Genomic DNA, 18,970 nt, shown 5'->3' on the forward strand with positions numbered 1-18,970 from the left:
CAATCTAATTTTAGAATATTTCCATTTTTCTCAAAAGAATCTCTATACTTTTAACAGCCATGCCCCTTTCCCATCCCTCACCCCAACTAAACAATGATGTATTTTCTATTTATATAGATTTGCCTCTTCTGGGCTTTTCATATAAATAGAATCATACAATATGTGGTCTTTTTTATTTTCTATTTTTTTTAAGTGGGCTCCAGGCCCAGAGTGGAGCCCAACATGGGGCTCAAACACATGACCCTGAGATCAAGACCTGAGCTGGGATCAAGAGTCAGATGCTTAACTGCCTGAGTCACCCAGGTGCCCCAATATGTGATATTTATTTATTTATTTTTAGAGTGGGAGTGGAAGTCAGTGGGTAGGGTGGGGGAGGGGCAGAGACAGAGAGAGGGAAACTTAAGCAGGCTCCACACCCAGCACAGAGCCCCACTCAGGGCTTGATCCCATGACCTTGAGATCATGACCTGAGATGAAACCAAGAGTCAGATGCTTAGCTGACTGAGACTGAGGTGCCCCAATATATGGCCTTTTCTTTTTTTTTAAGATGTTATTTATTTATTCATGAGAGACATAGAGAGAGAGAGGCAGAGACATAGGCAGAGGGAGAAGCAGGCTCCATGCAGGGTGCCCAATGGGGGACTTGATCCTGGAACTCCAGGATCACGCCCTGAACCGAAGGCAGACACTCAAGCGCTGGGCCACCCAGGTGTCCCTATGTGGCCTTTTCTGATAGGCTTCTTTCACTTAGCATGTTGTAGCAGGCAGCAGTACTTTATTCCTTTTTATTGCTAAATACTAGTTCATTGTATGGATAGATCCCAATTTACTCATCAGCTGATGGATATTTGGACTGTTTCCATTTTTTGTTATTATGAATAATGCTGCTATGAACATGCATATACTAGTTTTTGTGTGGACAGGTTTTCATCTGTCTTGTGTAGATTTCTCGGAGTGGGATTGCTGAGGGCCTAACCAGACTGTTTGCCAAAACGGCGGCACCATTTTACACGTTCACCAGCAGTGTAGGAGGGTTCAAATGTCTTCTGTCCTCTTTTTATTAGAGCTCTCCCAGCAGATAGAGAGTGAAGTCTCATTGTGTTTTTGATTTGCATCTTCCTGATGATTAATAATGTTATGCAGCATTTCGTTTACTTACTGGCCTTCCGTCTATCTTCTTTGGAATAATATCTCTTCAGACTCTGCACATTTTTTATTGGGTTACTGGGCTTTTTATTATTGAAGTGTTCTAGAGTTCTTTAAATCTGGGTACAAGTCCCCTTGAGTCATATGATTTGCAAATATTTCCCCCTCAGTTTGTAGGTTGCCTTTTCATTTTCTTGATGGTGTCTTTTGAGGTGCAAAAAATTTATGCAGGGGATTACAGGCCTTTAATATAATAGACTGACCCTGGAAATCAATTTCAAAGGAAATTTTGTGCATTGGTTATATATTGCTACTTAACAAATGACCTCAAACTTGGCAGCTTAAAGTAGCACACATTTATTACCTCCTAGTTTCCACAGGTCAGGAATCGGGCACATTTTAGCTGGGGTCCTCTGCTCAGGGTCTTCAAAGGCTGAAACCAGGACGTTGGCGAGGTATGTCCCCATGTGGAAGCTTGATGGGGGAAGGTTTCTCTTTGAATCTTTGCCAAGTTGTTGGAAAAATTCATTTCCTTACTGAGATCTCTGTTTTCTTGCTTTCTGTCAGCCAGGGATGGTTCTCAGGTCCTACAGACCACTCAGGTTCTTATCATGTCACCTCCTCCACAGGCCACTTCAGAACAGGACTCGTAGCTTCTTTGAGGGCAGAAGAACAATCTTTCTCACACTTTAAATCTCTAGGACTTCAGGAAGGGCCAGATCTTTCCTGTAAAGACTCGCCTGATTAGGTCAGGCCCACCAGAGATAATTTCCCTTTTGATTAATTCAAAGTCAACTGAATCATGAGGGTTCAGTCTCCTAACCAGGGGAGTCACATCCCATTATATTCACAGATTCTATGCACACTCAAGGATTATAAAGATGTATATACCAACAGGTGGGACTCTTGGAAGCCATTTTAGGGTTCTGCTTACCACATCTTGAAAAGGTAACTTTTCTACTCTATTTCTACATGGAGTGATTTATGTGGGGAGCATTTTAGTAATTTAATTTGTGGTTTTCCCTTCTATTTAGAAGTTAAAAAATAACATGGAGTTTTTGTACCTAAATTATATTTGCCTGATTTTTCATTTTTGAGGAAAGGTTAAGAGTGAACAAGTAAATGAGAGGCTTTCAAATCGACCATGTTTCAAATAATTACACTATATGAAATTACACATATGAAAACACATATGAAAAAACACATATAAAAACTACCAAGGCTATGGGTATTGAAAGAATAGTGTTCTCCTGAAATGTCTTTATTAAAAAGATTTTATTTATTCATGAGAGACAGAGAGAGACAGAGAGAGAGAGAGAGAGAGAGAGAGAGGCAGAGACACAGGCAGAGGGAGGAGATGCAGGCTCCACACAGAGAGCCCGATGTGGGACTGGATCCCGGGACTCCAGGATCACACCCTGGGCTGAAGGTAGGCGCTAAACTGCTGAGCCACCCAGGGTCCCCCACAAAAGTCCATTTTTAAGGTAAAATACTTCTCATTTTTCAAATATTTATTTGAAAATCAAACCTCTCTCATTCCTAAAACCCCTATCTCATGCCCAGTAAGCAAGCAAGGAACAAAGTTTACTTACATGGGATCAGAATAAATAGTCAAGAGAAAAATATTTGTGGAAATCATAATTTTGGATAATGACTATTTCTATCATTGCTGCCTTCCATAGTACGTTATTTTCACTTCTTAATGCTCTGGGGCTTTGAACAACTATAGAAGATCCTAATAACTGAATTGTCATTGCAAACTAAAAACCCTTTTGTTACTTCTTGCTTAAAGCAATTTGATTGATAACACCATTGTGTAAATGAAATTTGCTAAGAGAGTAGAACTTAAATATTTTCTTCAAAATGAAAATAGATCAATCTATGAGGCAATGGATGAGCTACTTAATGAGATGGGGGGAGATCCTTTCACAATAGTTACATATATCAAAATCACCACGACGTGCACTTTAAATACCTTCCAATTTTGTCAGTTATATTTCAATAAAGCCAAAATTTAATAAAAAGCAATTTGGGCTGCAGTATAGGTAAAGGAGGATGAGTTATGGCTTGAGTTGAGGAAGAATTCAATCATGACTGGTGAACTGGTAGGGTCATCCTGCCATGGAAGTGTCCTGGGAAGGATCTCAGTGTGTGCCTACTGTTGTGGCACAGACATATCTGAATGCTTCTAATGAGTTGGGATGACTAAAGAGTCATTTATTTGTAGGATTTGCTAGAAACTTCTTGGGAGAGAATTTATTTGAAGATTCTTGTCTCGGTATTTTTCCAGATTCAGGACCTGAGGGAAGGATCCAAATTCAAGGAGCTTAACTGGGAGGTACCGATAACGTTGGTAGAAGAATGGGGTCATGAGACAGGGCAGGGAAGGTAACCAATACATGAAGCCAACTGCCCCAGGGGAATTCTGGAGCAGAATTCCTCTGGAAAATAGTACACAACACATGAAGTATGAGAGCTGAGAAGTTTACACACCTATCTTGAGAATCAAGGGCTGAGGGCTGCTCCCAGGAGGTGTGCATTCCTTAGCACTGGTCACATCCTTAGGCACAGGGATATGGATTTGGGTAGCTGGACATCTACAGCAACATACAGAAAGTTCCAGGGACACTAAGAGACAGGGCACTGACAGTATCTGTTACAAGCTTATTCTCATCTTATGTCCTCTGAGGGAAGAGAAACATTCTGCCTTTTGCTTGAATCCATTTCTCCAGTCACTTGGACACTTAGGTAAATGCTGAAGTGAAAGAACGCTCTAAGTAAAAGCTGAGAAAGCTATTTCATTAAACTCAAAACATATGGACCGGGAATAACCCTGCTGCAGAACCCAATTCAACAGAGGGGAAGGAGCCCCATGCTCTTTTCCACCCAGAATATCATGTTCCTGGCAAAGCTTTGTGATAACCTGGGAATGAACTTGCTCTTGAGTACATTACTCTCTTGGGTTTTCCTAAACGTCCTGGAAAAGTGGGTCAGGGCTAGAAAATCCATTATTATTGTCAAGGCAACCACATTTCTGCAGACTAGTGAGGCGTGGGAAGATGACGTAGGCCATGAAATTCCCAGCAGCCTCACTCCTCACCTAGTTCTTTTCCGTGTTCATTGTGCTCTGTTTATCATCTTTCATCTCCTTGTGGATCAGATCAGAAATAATTGGACAAGAAGCAGCTCTCAAGTTGTATTGTAAGATTCGTGATCAGAAACCATCCGAGAGTGAAGAGACTCTCCATCTGCCCACTTACAGACTCATTCTTTCAAGAACACAAAGAACTGGGTTTAACCACTCTATATTTTCTATTTCTTTGGAGATTTTGGTTTCCTGGGGCTCAAATGGAGAGAACCAGGTAGATCTCCGTCTTGCTGTCCATTTGTCTGCAATGGTCTATCAGGATGTCCTCCATGCTATGTGACAAATACATTGTCTCCATGTGTTCTTTCTCCTGCCTCAGATGAGCTCTTTTCTGACTGGTCCTTTTGTCCTCTAGTCCCACATTTTCCATTATTAGAGGCTTTCCAACAGATTGCAGCCCTTCTACTGCAATGTCCCTCCCAACAGGCTCTACCACTCAAGGTCCTTGATGATGCTCATGTCCTTGGCATTTACCGTCTAGCTTCCATAGATTACGAGAGTCATCCTCTCCAGCAGGGCCCCTGTGGAGAACAACCCAGGTGGCTGGCATTCTGAAGATCCATGCCTGTTACTCTCAGCTGGGTGAGGAGAACCCACCCTTCCAGGAGCTTGGACTTCACTGCTCTCTTTAGGGTGGGGTAGACTAGAAAAGGAAAAACCTTATTTGCTTATCCACGATGACTGTTGTGGGAATGAGACTCAGGTTATCCTTCAGCAAAGTCAATCTCCCTCACATGCTCCATGTCCTTGGATTTTCACTGAGGTAAGTTTTAATCTTTCCCCTTCACAGATTAGGCAATAAGGCCAAGTGTGGTGAGACAGGTACCCCAGTGTGCCCATCTAGGAAGTAGCAGTGCTCAGCTGAGAAATGGACTGCAACCAGGGCACACATTCTCTGCACTGCTGCACCCCATCTTTCCCAGAACAAGACCTAGCTATCACCTTAAAAAGTTTGGTTTTTAGGGAGAGATAGGTAAAAATGACCTGTATAAGAAATAAAGCCAAAAAAAAAAACCCAAAATGAAAGGAAACCCAAATAAATATCTGTACTGCTATGAGTAGGAAACAGATCAACAAGGATCCACATTCATGAGGTTTTGGATCTGAGGCACTGCTGGTCAACTGCTATTGAAAGTCAGATCATTTGTTGACAATATCTTTCAGCCCACAAGAAAGATTACATTGACAATGACTGCTTTTGGGACACAGAGTAAAATGAACTTCTAGGTTATCCCCGTCAAGGACCATTAAGTCCTGAACTATGAGGGACACTGTGAACGAGTCATATTTTAACCTCCCATGAGCACGCGGCCGGCAGGCTTCGCCCCCTCTCCTCCCTTCAACAAATCTGACCTTCACTGAAATTTATGTGAAAATGAAAAGGGAAAGGAAAGCTGTGGCCCTGCCAAATTCTGACGATGTTACTCATTTTAATTACTGGTATTTGGAAATTAAATGGCCTAGGGCTTGTTCGGCAATTTGTTTCTGGAAAAAAAATGATTTAAGCAAGCCACAGAGTTCCAGCATCTTTTTACAGCAGGTGTTGAACAAGGCGTTCGTTCATTTTTCTTTTTACAGAATGTCCTTGTAAGCATAATAACAATTAGGAAGCAAGGCCTTCACATGGAAACCTCAGGCTCGTTCTGACATTCTTCCTCCGGCTACTTCATTGCCTATAGTTCCCTCGGCCAGCTTTGCCAACGCCTGCACTTGAAAATTCCTTTTAAATAACATTCCACTTTGAAGACTTTTTTCTTCCTTGTAGAAGTAAAGATTTTAAAGGATAATATGAAGAGTACTTTAAAGTTAATTCAACTGCTTTTCCTGTCCTCCGGTTCTATTCTTTAGCTTTGACTTTAGTTACAATGCCATTAATACAAGTTGAGGCAGTTTAAAAGAAAAGAAGGAGGGGCTATAAATGAAGTTGACTTTGAATCTGGGTTTCCAGCCATTGAAGTTGGTCATCTGCTCATAGTTTCATGAGCAGGACTATAATTTAAAACCTGTTTTTTTGTTTTTTTGTTTTTAGCAACTTGGAAAGTTGCATGGGAAATCTCCTGAACACCAATTGGTTTTAGGTCCTTTTTAAAAAATACCTTTCAATCAATTTTTCTCATTTGTTCTAAAAAGGTGCTCAATCAAACTCAAAACTGGGTTTGTCGCTATCCTGTTTGCTTTAAGATCCACTAATAGACAACAGTGTATTTCTGAAATGAAACATGAACATGAGCTAAAACAGAATCTTATCTTTTAATACTAGCATATATCTGCTCATAGAAATTCCCCAGGCAACATGAAAATAGTTTACTTTTGTGCATGCAGTGTATATGGTACAGTGAAGCCATTAGATATTATACTCTAATTCATGTTATGTAGTCTAATATAAAATTATGATAAGTGGTGGTTGTTGATGATAACCAGCCAGGAAAAAGTATTAGGACAAAATGGCATCCGATCAGATGATAAGAGACTAGCTCAATTGACTGAAATGGGGAAGAAACTCAGTATAAAACTGTATGAGGGGGCTCCTATGGATTGACTTTTCTAACCACAAACTGAAATTATGGCGTCATGTCTCAGATCCTATAGTTGTATCTTTGCAATTCTAAAAGCAGAAACTGAAATTAAAACAATAATAATATCACTTTGTGTTAAGTTTAGGATTACCTTTTGCCAGTTCAGTTATTATCGCTTTTTAAGATGGTTAACACATTTCAAAGAAGCTGATGTGCTAGAGAATTTGACACGTGAAATGATTTGATTTGAAATGGTTAATCAACATTAGACTTGTGACTTTGACTTGAGAGGTATAAAGGAATCTTAAAGTTGATAAAAGTATTTAAATGTGTAAGTGGACCTGATTTACTTTATTAATGTTTCTGCTCTATTAGATTCACAGGAGCTGCTTAAGTGAAGAATATTGTGTCGTACTGGGAGCTGTGTAAAGAATTTTAATAATCAGATATATTAAATTGGTAGATATGTTGAAATTCTTAAGGGAATTTAAGTATTTGAGGTTAATTGTTTAGGGGAATTTAACCCGCTAAATGTGAGCTAATGAACACCAATCAAAGAGTAAGTATAAATGATCATTTATAATTTTAGAACTGTAAGGAGTATAAGATTTGTAATTGAACTTAAATGCTTGAGAAAATCTGGGTTTTAAATTTCTTTAATTTTACCAAAATACTCATTTAAAAAATACATAGTAGCAAAAATTTTCTTCTGGAAACAAAAAAAATAATACCCTTAGATGTTTAAAAAACTCAAGTAAGATTGCTTGTTTGATGAGCACTGATTTTTATATGCATAATTATATTCTGAGTTTTGGTTAAGGACACAGGCTATAATCTAAACTTTATTGGCAATCTCTGCTTTTACTCTCAGTACGTACCACCTGTGAGGATGTAAGAGCTGGTCTGTGTAGATATTTGTTGAGGCTTGAAATTAGTCAAATAATCAAATGACAATTGTCACTTTTTGTAGTGTATGATAGAGAAAATCAGTTGAAGAGCTGTTTCACTGAAAAGCTGATGTGAGGGGCACCTGGGAGGCTCAGTTGGTTGTCTGCCTTTGGCTCAGGTCATGATCCCGGGGTCCTGGGATCGAGTCCCACATCAGGCTCGGGGCTTCTCCTTGTCCCTCTGCCTGCCACTCTGCCTACTTGTGTTCTCTCTCTGCCTCTGTCAAATAAATAAATAAAATCTTTAAAAAAAAAGGAAAAAAAAGCAGATGTGAGGTGAAATTAAGATCACTGAGATTTTCTACCTAAGAGTCTCATAAAAAGGACATACACAAGATGGCGAAAAGCTCTGAAGGTGATTCTTCCTCCTCGCCTTTCTGAGACTGAGTAATAAGAAACAGATAAAATTAAGAGAGAAGAGGAGATGCAGGAGAAGAAGAGAGGAGCAAATATTATTTTCTTTGACAGAAAGTTGGAGTAAATAGTCTCTCAAGTGCTTTTTCCGTAGGCCATATCTTCATGCCAAGGAAGATGGGGCAGCAGCACTTTGAAGGAGATACAATGAAACGTTAAGCAACTGCCGAAGGTCGCCAGGTAGGAAGGCACAGCACTGGACTCAAGCCCAGGTAGCCCACCCTTAACCATCTCAATATGTTATTGATAAAGACTTTATTGGATAAGTACTCCAACACATAGCAGGGGGCAGTAAGCTCTCTGAAGAGAAGTAGAGCTGGCTCAAGGCTATGGAGAATGACAGAATGGGGGAGAGGGAAGCACATGTTTAGATATGTTGGCCTTAGAGAGACCTCCCTGAGGAGATGAATTGAGGTCTGAAAGGAGAAAAGGCAGGGTTGAGTGAAGATCAGGAGGAAAGTGTCCTGGCAGATGGATCTACCGGGGCAGGGTCCCTCCAGTGGGAGCAAACTGGCAGTAATTACAAGGCGGCCGGGGCACAAAAGGGAAAGCAAAGAGCTAAGGAGTAGGAAATCGTCTCAGAGCTGGCTGGGGACCAAGGCACACCGAACCCACAGGACCTAATACAGAGGTTATGGCGAAACAATGACGGCATTTGTAGCTATTAGTTCGTGAGTGTTTTTTTTTTAATATTTTATTTATTTATTCATCACACACACACACAGAGAGAGAGAGAAAGAGAGAGAGAGAAAGAGAGGCAGAGACACAGGCAGAGGAAGAAGCAGGCTCCATGCAGGGAGCCCTATGTGGGACTCAATCCTGGGACTCTGGGATCACACCCTGGGCCGAAGGCAGGCGCTCAACCGCTGAGCCACCCAGGCTGCCCGTGACTGTGTGTTTTAAGGAAAGGGTGGGACATTTCTTAGCTAGTCTCTAAATATGTGGAGAAGAATCCAACAGGAAACTTCCTTGAGTCCAAGGCATGTGAGGACAGGGTGATGTGTATTAGGAGCTGCAGCACCAGAGCCGGGGCTCTTGGGGGAATTCGAACAAATTGTATTTACTGAGAAAATTTAAGTCAATGGTAGAAAACTGTCAATTTAAAAATAAAATTGATGATTGCTTTGTGGAGTAAAGGGCATTTTATCATCAATAACTGAAAGGGGCAAAGTGATTAACAAGAATTATGCAAAGGTTGGTTTCAACAAAAGCTACTCATCTCTTTTTTTTTTTTAAATTTTTATTTATTTATGATAGGCACACAGTGAGAGAGAGAGGCAGAGACACAGGCAGAGGGAGAAGCAGGCTCCACGCACCGGGAGCCCGACGTGGGATTCGATCCAGGGTCTCCAGGATCGCGCCCTGGGCCAAAGGCAGGCGCCAAACCGCTGCGCCACCCAGGGATCCCGCTACTCATCTCTAAGTGATAAAGTACTATTAAAATTGCTTTCTTCTGAAAGAAATTGAGGAAGACACAAAGAGATGGAAAAATATTCCATGCTCATTGATTGGCAGAATTAATATTGTGAAAATGTCAATGTTACCCAGGGCAAGTTACACGTTTAATGCAATCCCTATCGAAATACCATGGACTTTCTTCAGAGAGTTACAACAAATTATTTTAAGATTTGTGTGGAATCAGAAAAGACCCCGAATAGCCAGGGGAATTTTAAAAAAGAAAACCGTATCTAGGGGCATCACAATGCCAGATTTTAGGTTGTACTACAAAGCTGTGGTCATCAAGACAGTGTGGTACTGGCACAAAAACAGACACATAGATCAATGGAACAGAATAGAGAACCCAGAAGTGGACCCTCAACTTTATGGTCAACTAATATTCGACAAAGGAGGAAAGACTATCCACTGGAAGAAAGACAGTCTCTTCAATAAATGGTGCTGGGAAAATTGGACATCCACATGCAGAAGAATGAAACTAGACCACTCTCTTTCACCATACACAAAGATAAACTCAAAATGGATGAAAGATCTAAATGTGAGACAAGATTCCATCAAAATCCTAGAGGAGAACACAGGCAACACCCTTTTTGAACTCGGCCACAGTAACTTCTTGCAAGATACATCACGAAGGCAAAAGAAACAAAAGCAAAAATGAACTATTGGAACTTCATCAAGATAAGAAGCTTCTGCACAGCAAAGGATACAGTCAACAAAACTAAAAGACAACCTACAGAATGGGAGAAGATATTTGCAAATGACGTATCAGATAAAGGGCTAGTTTCCAAGATCTATAAAGAACTTCTTAAACTCAACAGCAAAGAAACAAACAATCCAATCATGAAATGGGCAAAAGAAAGGAACAGAAATCTCACAGAGGAAGACATAGACGTGGCCAACAAGCACATGAGAAAATGCTCTGCATCACTGGCCATCAGGGAAATACAAATCAAAACCACCATGAGATACCACCTCACACCAGTGAGAATGGGGAAAATTAACAAGGCAGGAAACCACAAATGTTGGAGAGGATGCACAGAAAAGGGAACCCTCTTGCACTGTTGGTGGGAATGTGAACTGGTGCAGCCACTCTGGAAAACTGTGTGGAGGTTCCTCAAAGAGTTAAAAATAGACCTGCCCTACGACCCAGCAATTGCACTGTTGGGGATTTACCCCAAAGATACAGATACAATGAAACGCCGGGACACCTGCACCCCGATGTTTCTAGCAGCAATGGCCACAATAGCCAAACTGTGGAAGGAGCCTCGGTGTCCATGGAAAGATGAATGGATAAAGAAGATGTGGTCTATGTATACAATGGAATATTACTCAGCCATTAGAAACGACAAATACCCACCATTTGCTTCAAGGTGGATGAAACTGGAGGGTGTTATGCTGAGTGAAATAAGTCAATCGGAGGAAGACAAACATTATACGTTCTCATTCATTTGGGGAATATAAATAATAGTGAAAGGAAATATAAGGGAAGGGAGAAGAAATGTGTGGGAAATATCAGAAAGGGAGACAGAACATGGAAGACTCCTAACTCTGGGAAACGAACTAGGGGTGGTGGAAGGGGAGGAGGGCGGGGGGTGGGAGTGAATGGGTGACGGGCACTGAGGGAGGCACTTGACGGGATGAGCACTGGGTGTTATTCTGTATGTTGGCAAATTGAACTACAATAAAAAATAAATTTATTATTAAAAAATTGCTTTCTTCACAATTGTTAATTAAAATTATCTTCAAAATTTCATTTGTCATTTTTAATCATTCTTTCTCTGTGCTTCTAGGCTCCATTCTCTGACAAAAGTTTAGTTTTCTGTCTGTCCTACCTTAACATGTAGAATTTTCCTTTCAGTAGCTCTCGATAGTGGGATATTTATCTTCCTAAGAGCCTTTTGTCACAATGACTATGGGTAGGGTCATTACAGAGCAAGAGCCTGACTGCTAAATGTCCTGCCCTCTGAGGTATGGGCCCCCTCGATGAACTGTTCTTTCCCAAATGACAATACTACCCTGGTTGAAAGCACTGCACATATTTGAGTGCAGTGCTTTATGAATATGGAAATTAAATTTATTGATTTTTAAATGATTTATAAATTTAAAAATTTTTATGAATTTTAAAAGAATAAAGAATTTATAAATAACATAAATAAATAATTTATAGAAAAATAATTTATAGGTTTTAAATTTATTAATGAATACGGATTTTCCCACCTAATGAATTTCTAAAGATGAAGATTTCCTGCCCAACATCTTAATAATTTCCCCACAGTCCACTTTAAGTGGACTCACATCAGTAGCTACTTTTAGTTTTCTATTTTATCAGTTAGACAATGAGTAGTTTTTCTTGACCAGATTATAGGGACAGTATTATTGGAACTATTTGACCTGATTGAACAGCCATTTTTATGTATGCATATATTACACAGCTCCATACAGAAAGGGGAATCCATTCTATATACAAAAGTGAAGTAAATATTCACAATGTTATTTCATTACAGGCAATATGTTTTTATCAAAAATGAAGGATTCAGGCATATGGGTAGCTACATATGTGTGGCCATTTGTTTTCTAATGGCTGGAGTTCTGTGTTTTCTGCCTGATTGATTAGTAGTTGGAACAGATTGGCAGGTAAGAAATGGATGATTAGACAAATTCTATATAGGAATTAATATTCAACATCCTCCAGCATCTAACCATTAACATAATTAGCCAACATGGCTCCCCCAGGTTTTACAACTTATAGGGCCATAATGGGTACCATTTTCACTTATTAACATGCAGAAGAATAACTCATAGGCATATTTTTCTTGACCTTGATTCTTTTTTTCTTTCCCAAGTTTACAATGGCAGACTAAGTAATTTATAGAGAGACATTTCATGCCAAGGAAAGTAGCAAGGCCGAGCTGCAGCTATATTCTCATTTGGTATATGATATTTGTTTGGGGTTTTAGACTTTAGAAAGCACTTTTGCCTACATTGCCTGCATTGATTCTCACTATAGCCCTATAGGTAGGCAGGGCAAATATCACTGCTACTAAATAGTGTTTCGAGGGGGTGATATATAACTAATGTACTAGCAGGTTAAGCGATTTTCCAGAGGTCACTTGGCTGGTAAGGATGAGCTCAAAATAAAGTGTTTTGATTCTCAATTTATTCCCTCTGTACTTTTTAATCCCATCATTGAAAGAAAGAAAACTGGGAGAGGAAGCTCTATACCCTGTATTTGGACACAATGTGGATGAGATCGGATGTATCCAAGCCTACAGATTACTGGTAATTTCCCCAAGTGTATGAAAAATATTTAAGTAAACTTTCCCACTCTTGGAACTTTTAATACCTTTGTCTCTGTCTTAAAGAAAAATCAAAGCCCATTTGGACATATTTCAGAAAATACAAAGGACTATTTTAAGTTTCTGTATATGAAGAGATTTAAAAATTAAAAGCCATACAAAGAATTAGTGATTTCAGAGGGGGTGACAAATTAAACCAAAAGGCCAATAAAAGTCCACGGAAGGTTTCTTTGGATGAAAAAGTAAGGTCTGCAGGTAGATGGTCTTATATTCAGCCTGCCTCAGTCAAATCATTAAACACCACAGTAACAACAAAATTATGTTATTTTTTCCCAGCTGATGGTAAGTGTCTTTTTTCCCCTAAGTTTTTTAGCTGGATTTGGCAACCTAGTAATCCTAGTAGACCCATCAGATATAAATATATATTTTGACTAAAGCTATCAGTTACAGACACTCCATTTCAGAATACCACGCTTGATTCCTTTAGTTAAGGGAATTATATAAATGTGTCACTTGAAAATGAGTATTAGTTTCTAAGCGTGGGACTCAATATATAAAAAGAAAGTAAAATTTAAGTTTTAAAGATATATATAAAAAAAGCATACCAACATATATGAGGAATGAAGACACAGCAAAAAGGCAAGGACAGGTTTAATTTTAAGAATGAGCAACTTACAATGATGTTTAATTTTTCTGAACATTATAACATGGGTTTTATTAGCAATAAAATCTCAGAAGAGGGCATTACCCAGGGAAATTATTGACCATGTGAAGTTAATGGACCTCTCCCTTGCCTTGGGCTATGAAACCTTTTAGCTAGTCGTCCATCAATCTTGGAAAATGCCTATACCAGGATCATTAATGCACAAGAAAGTTGAGAAAAGGGTGATGCAGGAATAAAAAAGATACAAGAAGGATACAAACTTTACATCTAAGGAATCATCACAAAAAATGTTTATAGAAATGGGCTACCAAGCTAGTATAGGGATATTCTCCACCCCACTCTCTCCATACACACACACATGCCCACTTGCGCAAACATGTTTATGTATATATGGATATATATAGCTTTCTTCTTTTATACCTTTGATATACATAACTTATGTACTTATTTATCAAGCTAGTATGGGGGATATTCTCTCTCTACACACATGCATGTATATACTACTTTTATACCTTTGAGACCTATACCAATTAAGAGAAAGATTTATCCAAAGAACCATAACTTCTGAATGTCACTTTACCAAAATTCAAATGAAATTACTTAGACTAAATTAGTCCTACAAAATGTTTCAACACTTGGCTGGGCAGGGGAGGGAGGGAGGGAGGGGCGCAAAACAGAGGTGAAGGGCCTGGGAGAGAAATACAGCTCTCCATAAAGAAAGAAGCAGCAAGCTGGGGTGCACGCACTAGCCAGTACTGTATTAGAGTGGTCTCCCCACCTGTACATTGTTTAGACAGTATTATGTGACACTAGCAACTAAAGGGGTTAATCTTACTTTGCCTACTACATTTTTCTGGGTCTAAATGATCTGTTTGTTTTTAATAAATGATTAAACATCTCACTTCATAGACCATTTTAGAAGCATAAAAATGCAGGACACACCCGCATTTTCAAATTATTTATTCAGGTCAGTCTGAGAACTCCAAATGGTGCTCAGAATACTCCTTAAAGTAATTTGTTATTTCCCATGTTTTACATTTACTATTTTATGTTGAATGGAAAAAAAATGAGCCCAATAAGAATTACTGTTATTATATTACAAAACTAAAATGCAGAATGGCTGATAGCTAAAGTTCAATTACAGGCTTTAACAAATCCTTTTTATTCTCATTGAGAAAAGGCCAAAAAAGGAAAGGCTCATTTAAAGCAAAATAACAGTTAAACAGCCAGCATTTATTATCATTTACAATGGGCTTATGACTGTGCCAAGAAATACCAAAGGCATGTAAAACATGGTCTTGCCCTCGGGCAGCTCACAATATGTTTTGGTAGGAATGATTAATGTCCACAAAATAATGATGACAGTATGCTAATACTGGGAATTTTTAATGTGCTATAGAAGGGAAATGAGGGGTGCCTGGCTGTCCCAGTTGGAAGAGTGACCGGCTCTTGATTTTGGCTCAGGTAGTGATCTTAGGGTCCTGGGATCAAGCCTTTCATTGGGGTCTATGCTTAGTGCAGGAGTCTGCTCCTCCCCCTCCTTCTGCTCCTCTCCTTGCTCTCTCTCTCTCTCCCTAAAATCGGCAAATAAAATCTTAAAAAAAAAAAGAAAGTGAAAGGAGACGGAGGTCAATGAAGACAGAGGATCTGGGGCTTGTGCTGCCCTGGAAGATGCGTAGAATTTGAGCCTCTAAAGGGAAGAGAAAGGGCATTCCAATAAAAGATCAGGATGAACAAAAGTACAAGCATACTGTATTTGTGGAGAACGTGTGGACACCAGAATGACCACTGCTAATTGTATGTATAGCAAAGTAAGGAGGAATAATGTTAGAAAGGTAAATTGAGGCAACAGGACTTAGCTGAAGTCACATCCAGACTCTGCCAAATACAGATTGGTTGCGATTATATTCAAGTCATCTCCCACCCTAAACCTCAGTTTCCCTATATGTAAAATTACCTGTTTGCTGAGGATTAAATATAAACAGGTGAGCTTTTTAGCACAATTACGATGATTATGGAAAACTGGCATTAGGGCAGAAGTACTGAGACTCTATGGGATAAGACATGTTGAGCAAGAAAGTAGCATAATTACAATAGCCTCTAAGAAAATTTACTCCTATTTTGTTTTTAATTGCTCCTATTAATGACAGTCAAGGCAACCTGGCTGGCTGAAGATCAGATTCAAGAAAGCTAGCCATGAAGCCACTGTAGAAGTCTCAGACTGACATTGTAAACTGTGGATTAGAGTGATAACAAAGGAATTGTGAGGAAGGGTTGGACTCATTATATATGTTTTAATCACATATGACACCTACCTTGTGTAAAGATTGTACACTTGACACTAACATAATACTGTATGTTCATTATACTGGAGTAAAAAAAGATTATACTTAAAAGTAGATGGATAGGTACCTTCTCTGGTGCTATAAATTGATGATACTGTTTATTCTTAAATTGTCAATAATAATTCAAATTACAAAAAAAACCCAAAAAACAAAAAAATAATTCAAATTAAATAAATGTGTTTCATTGGGTCTGTATATATAGGACAAGATGATAGGCACCAACTTACACAGAATACAGGGAAGATAATATTTTCCAATCTCAGGGTAAGCAATTAGCATTTAGTTCATGTTAACACACACGAACCACAGTATATAATAGTATATATATATATATATATATATACTACATGGTATATAATAGTATTGACAGTTCTAAAGCCTAGTTGTAGATATGAAATGCAGAATTCTCACTCAGACAGGAAACAAAAAATGGTGTGCTGTAATACATATTAGTAATAGCCATGAATAATTTTCCTTTGTTTTGCTGAACCAACAGCTGAAATCGTTTTACTAATTATCAATGGTCAACCAGTACATCAATTACTGCCCAGTGAAATGACGGAATGTGGCAATCATCTGCCTTCTTGGAAATGCACAGTTGTGAAGAATGCTTAAAGCAACATCTAATATTGTGAGTAGTGAAATCCCTTTAGATATTTAAAAACAACTAGCTACATTGAAGAATATTTATGTCATAATTCCCCGTTAGCACTCCCAATTTAGGTCACTAGTAATAAAGTGCAGTGGATAATGGTGGCATATTTTGGAATTCTGAGTCTTAAAAAACATTAGATGTGGAATCATAAGACTCACATTCAAGACCTTGTTCCACCACTTACTGGCTCTGTGACTGCTCTGTTTTTGCAGTTGAGAGTTTTACATTTGCCACAAAGCAAGTATTATTATATATTTTTTAAGATTTTACTTATTTGAGAGAAAAAGAGAGAGAGAACATGAGCAGAAGGAGGGGAGAGGGAGAGGGAGAGGGAGAAGCAGACTCCCCACTGATCAGGGAGCCAAATGTGAACCTCGATCCCAGGTCCCTGGGATCATAACCTGAGCTGAAGGTAGACACTTAACCAACTGAGTCACCCAGGCACCCCTGGGATTACATCTTGATAAGCTGCCTAGTATTATTATATTTAATAGCTCTGGGTCTACTTCATGAAAATTATCCACACACATGATATATCCCTCATTTTCCTTATTTTAAGTTTATAGGTATTTACTCCAATTTCCCTAAAACAGATTCCACAGATAAATGGAGTAGGAATAACCTCAAAGAGGATTAGAAAGGTCTTTTAAGAAATTTGCTTTGGTGACTGTCGTCACCAGTGACTCACAATCCTTTTTATATAAAGCATCTCAGAATAGACATATTTCCAAAGACAATATACACTTGGCCAAAAAAATAAATGAAAAGGTTCTTAACATCACTAACTGTCAGGGAAATGCAAATCAAAACCACAATGAGATAGGACATCACCCATGTTAGGATGAACTTCAAAAAGACAAGAAATAACGAGTACTGGTGAGAGTGTAGAGAAAAGGGGGAACCCTTGTACACTGTTGGTGGGAATGCAAACTGGTACAACCACTATGGAAAACAGTATGAAGGTTGCCCCAAAAATTAAAAATGGAAATACCATGTGATCCAGCAGTTCCACCTCTGGGTATATGACCAGAGGAAATAAAATCAGTATCTCAAAGAGGTATGTGCACTCCCATGCTCAGTGTAGCATTACTCACAAGAGCCAAGATATGAAAACAACATAAATGAGTGGATAAGGAAAATGTGGTGTATATATACAATGAAATATTTTTCAGCCATGAAAAAGGAGGAAATTCTGCCATTTGTGATAACATAAATAAACCTGGAGCACTGTTAAGTGATGTAGGACAAAAACTGTATGATCCCACTCATACATGGAATCTAAAAATATTGAACTCACAGAAACAGAGGGTAGAATGGTGGGGCTGGGGGCAGACTGGAGGAAATGGGGAGATGTTGCTTAATGGGTACAAACTTTTAGTTATAAGATGTATAAGTTCTCAGAATGTAATGTACAGCATGATGACCATAGTTAATAATACTGTATTATATACCTGAAACATGCTGAGAGTAGATCTCAAGTGTTCTCATCACACACAAAGAATGGTAAGTATGTGGGGGTGATGGATGTGTTAATTACATTCATTGTAAGGAGCTTGGGAAGATGGCAGAGTAGGAGGACCCTGAGCTCACCCTATCCCAGTTTACAACTAGATAGCATCCACATACAAGTCAGTGACCAGGAGAGCGATCAGAAGACTGGCAAAACAAACTTCACAACTAAATATAGAGAAGAAGTTGCATATGAAAGGTTAGGAAGGTCAGAATGGTGGAAAGAGGCTATCCCCAGGAGGGAGGGAGCTGCGTGCAAGCACAGTAGGTGGGCAAACAGGCCCTCACACTAAGGATTTCACATGGGGAAGACTAATCCACATAACATTTGGCCTTAAAAACCAGAGTGGCTGAATTCCATGAGTTTGTAAAACCAGTAGGGCTTGGAACCTGGAGCTTGCAAAGTCAGCTGACTCAGCACTGGGCCAGCCAAGAAGATGAGTGATAGCTGGGTTGTCATCCTTAAAGACACAGTGGCCTACATGGAGAAACCACATAAAAATGGCACTTTACATAAGACATGGGACAAACCGGAGACTCTGTTCATACTGGTTTCAGTATGTTGGGGGACCGCTTTAGAAATGAAGGAGCTGGCAGGCATCATTTTCTTCTTCCACTCCCAGCATAAACACAGAGCCACCTGAAGAAGATGGGGCTACACAGACATTTGTAACCTAACCTGCTAGTAGTGTGCCACACTCACAAGATTTCCTGAGGACCCACCCACTCCAAGACTGCTGGCCTTGGGCCTGGGCTTAGGGCAAATTTTGTTAAAGCCCCACATATGCCCCACCTAGCTTCCACAAGTCTCAAGCCCTCATCACCTTGTCGTGACAGCCGCCAGGTGCACAGCCACTGCCATGTGCACAGCTGCA

The sequence above is a fragment of the Canis aureus genome, chromosome X (assembly GCF_053574225.1).
Source record: "Canis aureus isolate CA01 chromosome X, VMU_Caureus_v.1.0, whole genome shotgun sequence".
NCBI classification, from domain to species: domain Eukaryota; kingdom Metazoa; phylum Chordata; class Mammalia; order Carnivora; family Canidae; genus Canis; species Canis aureus.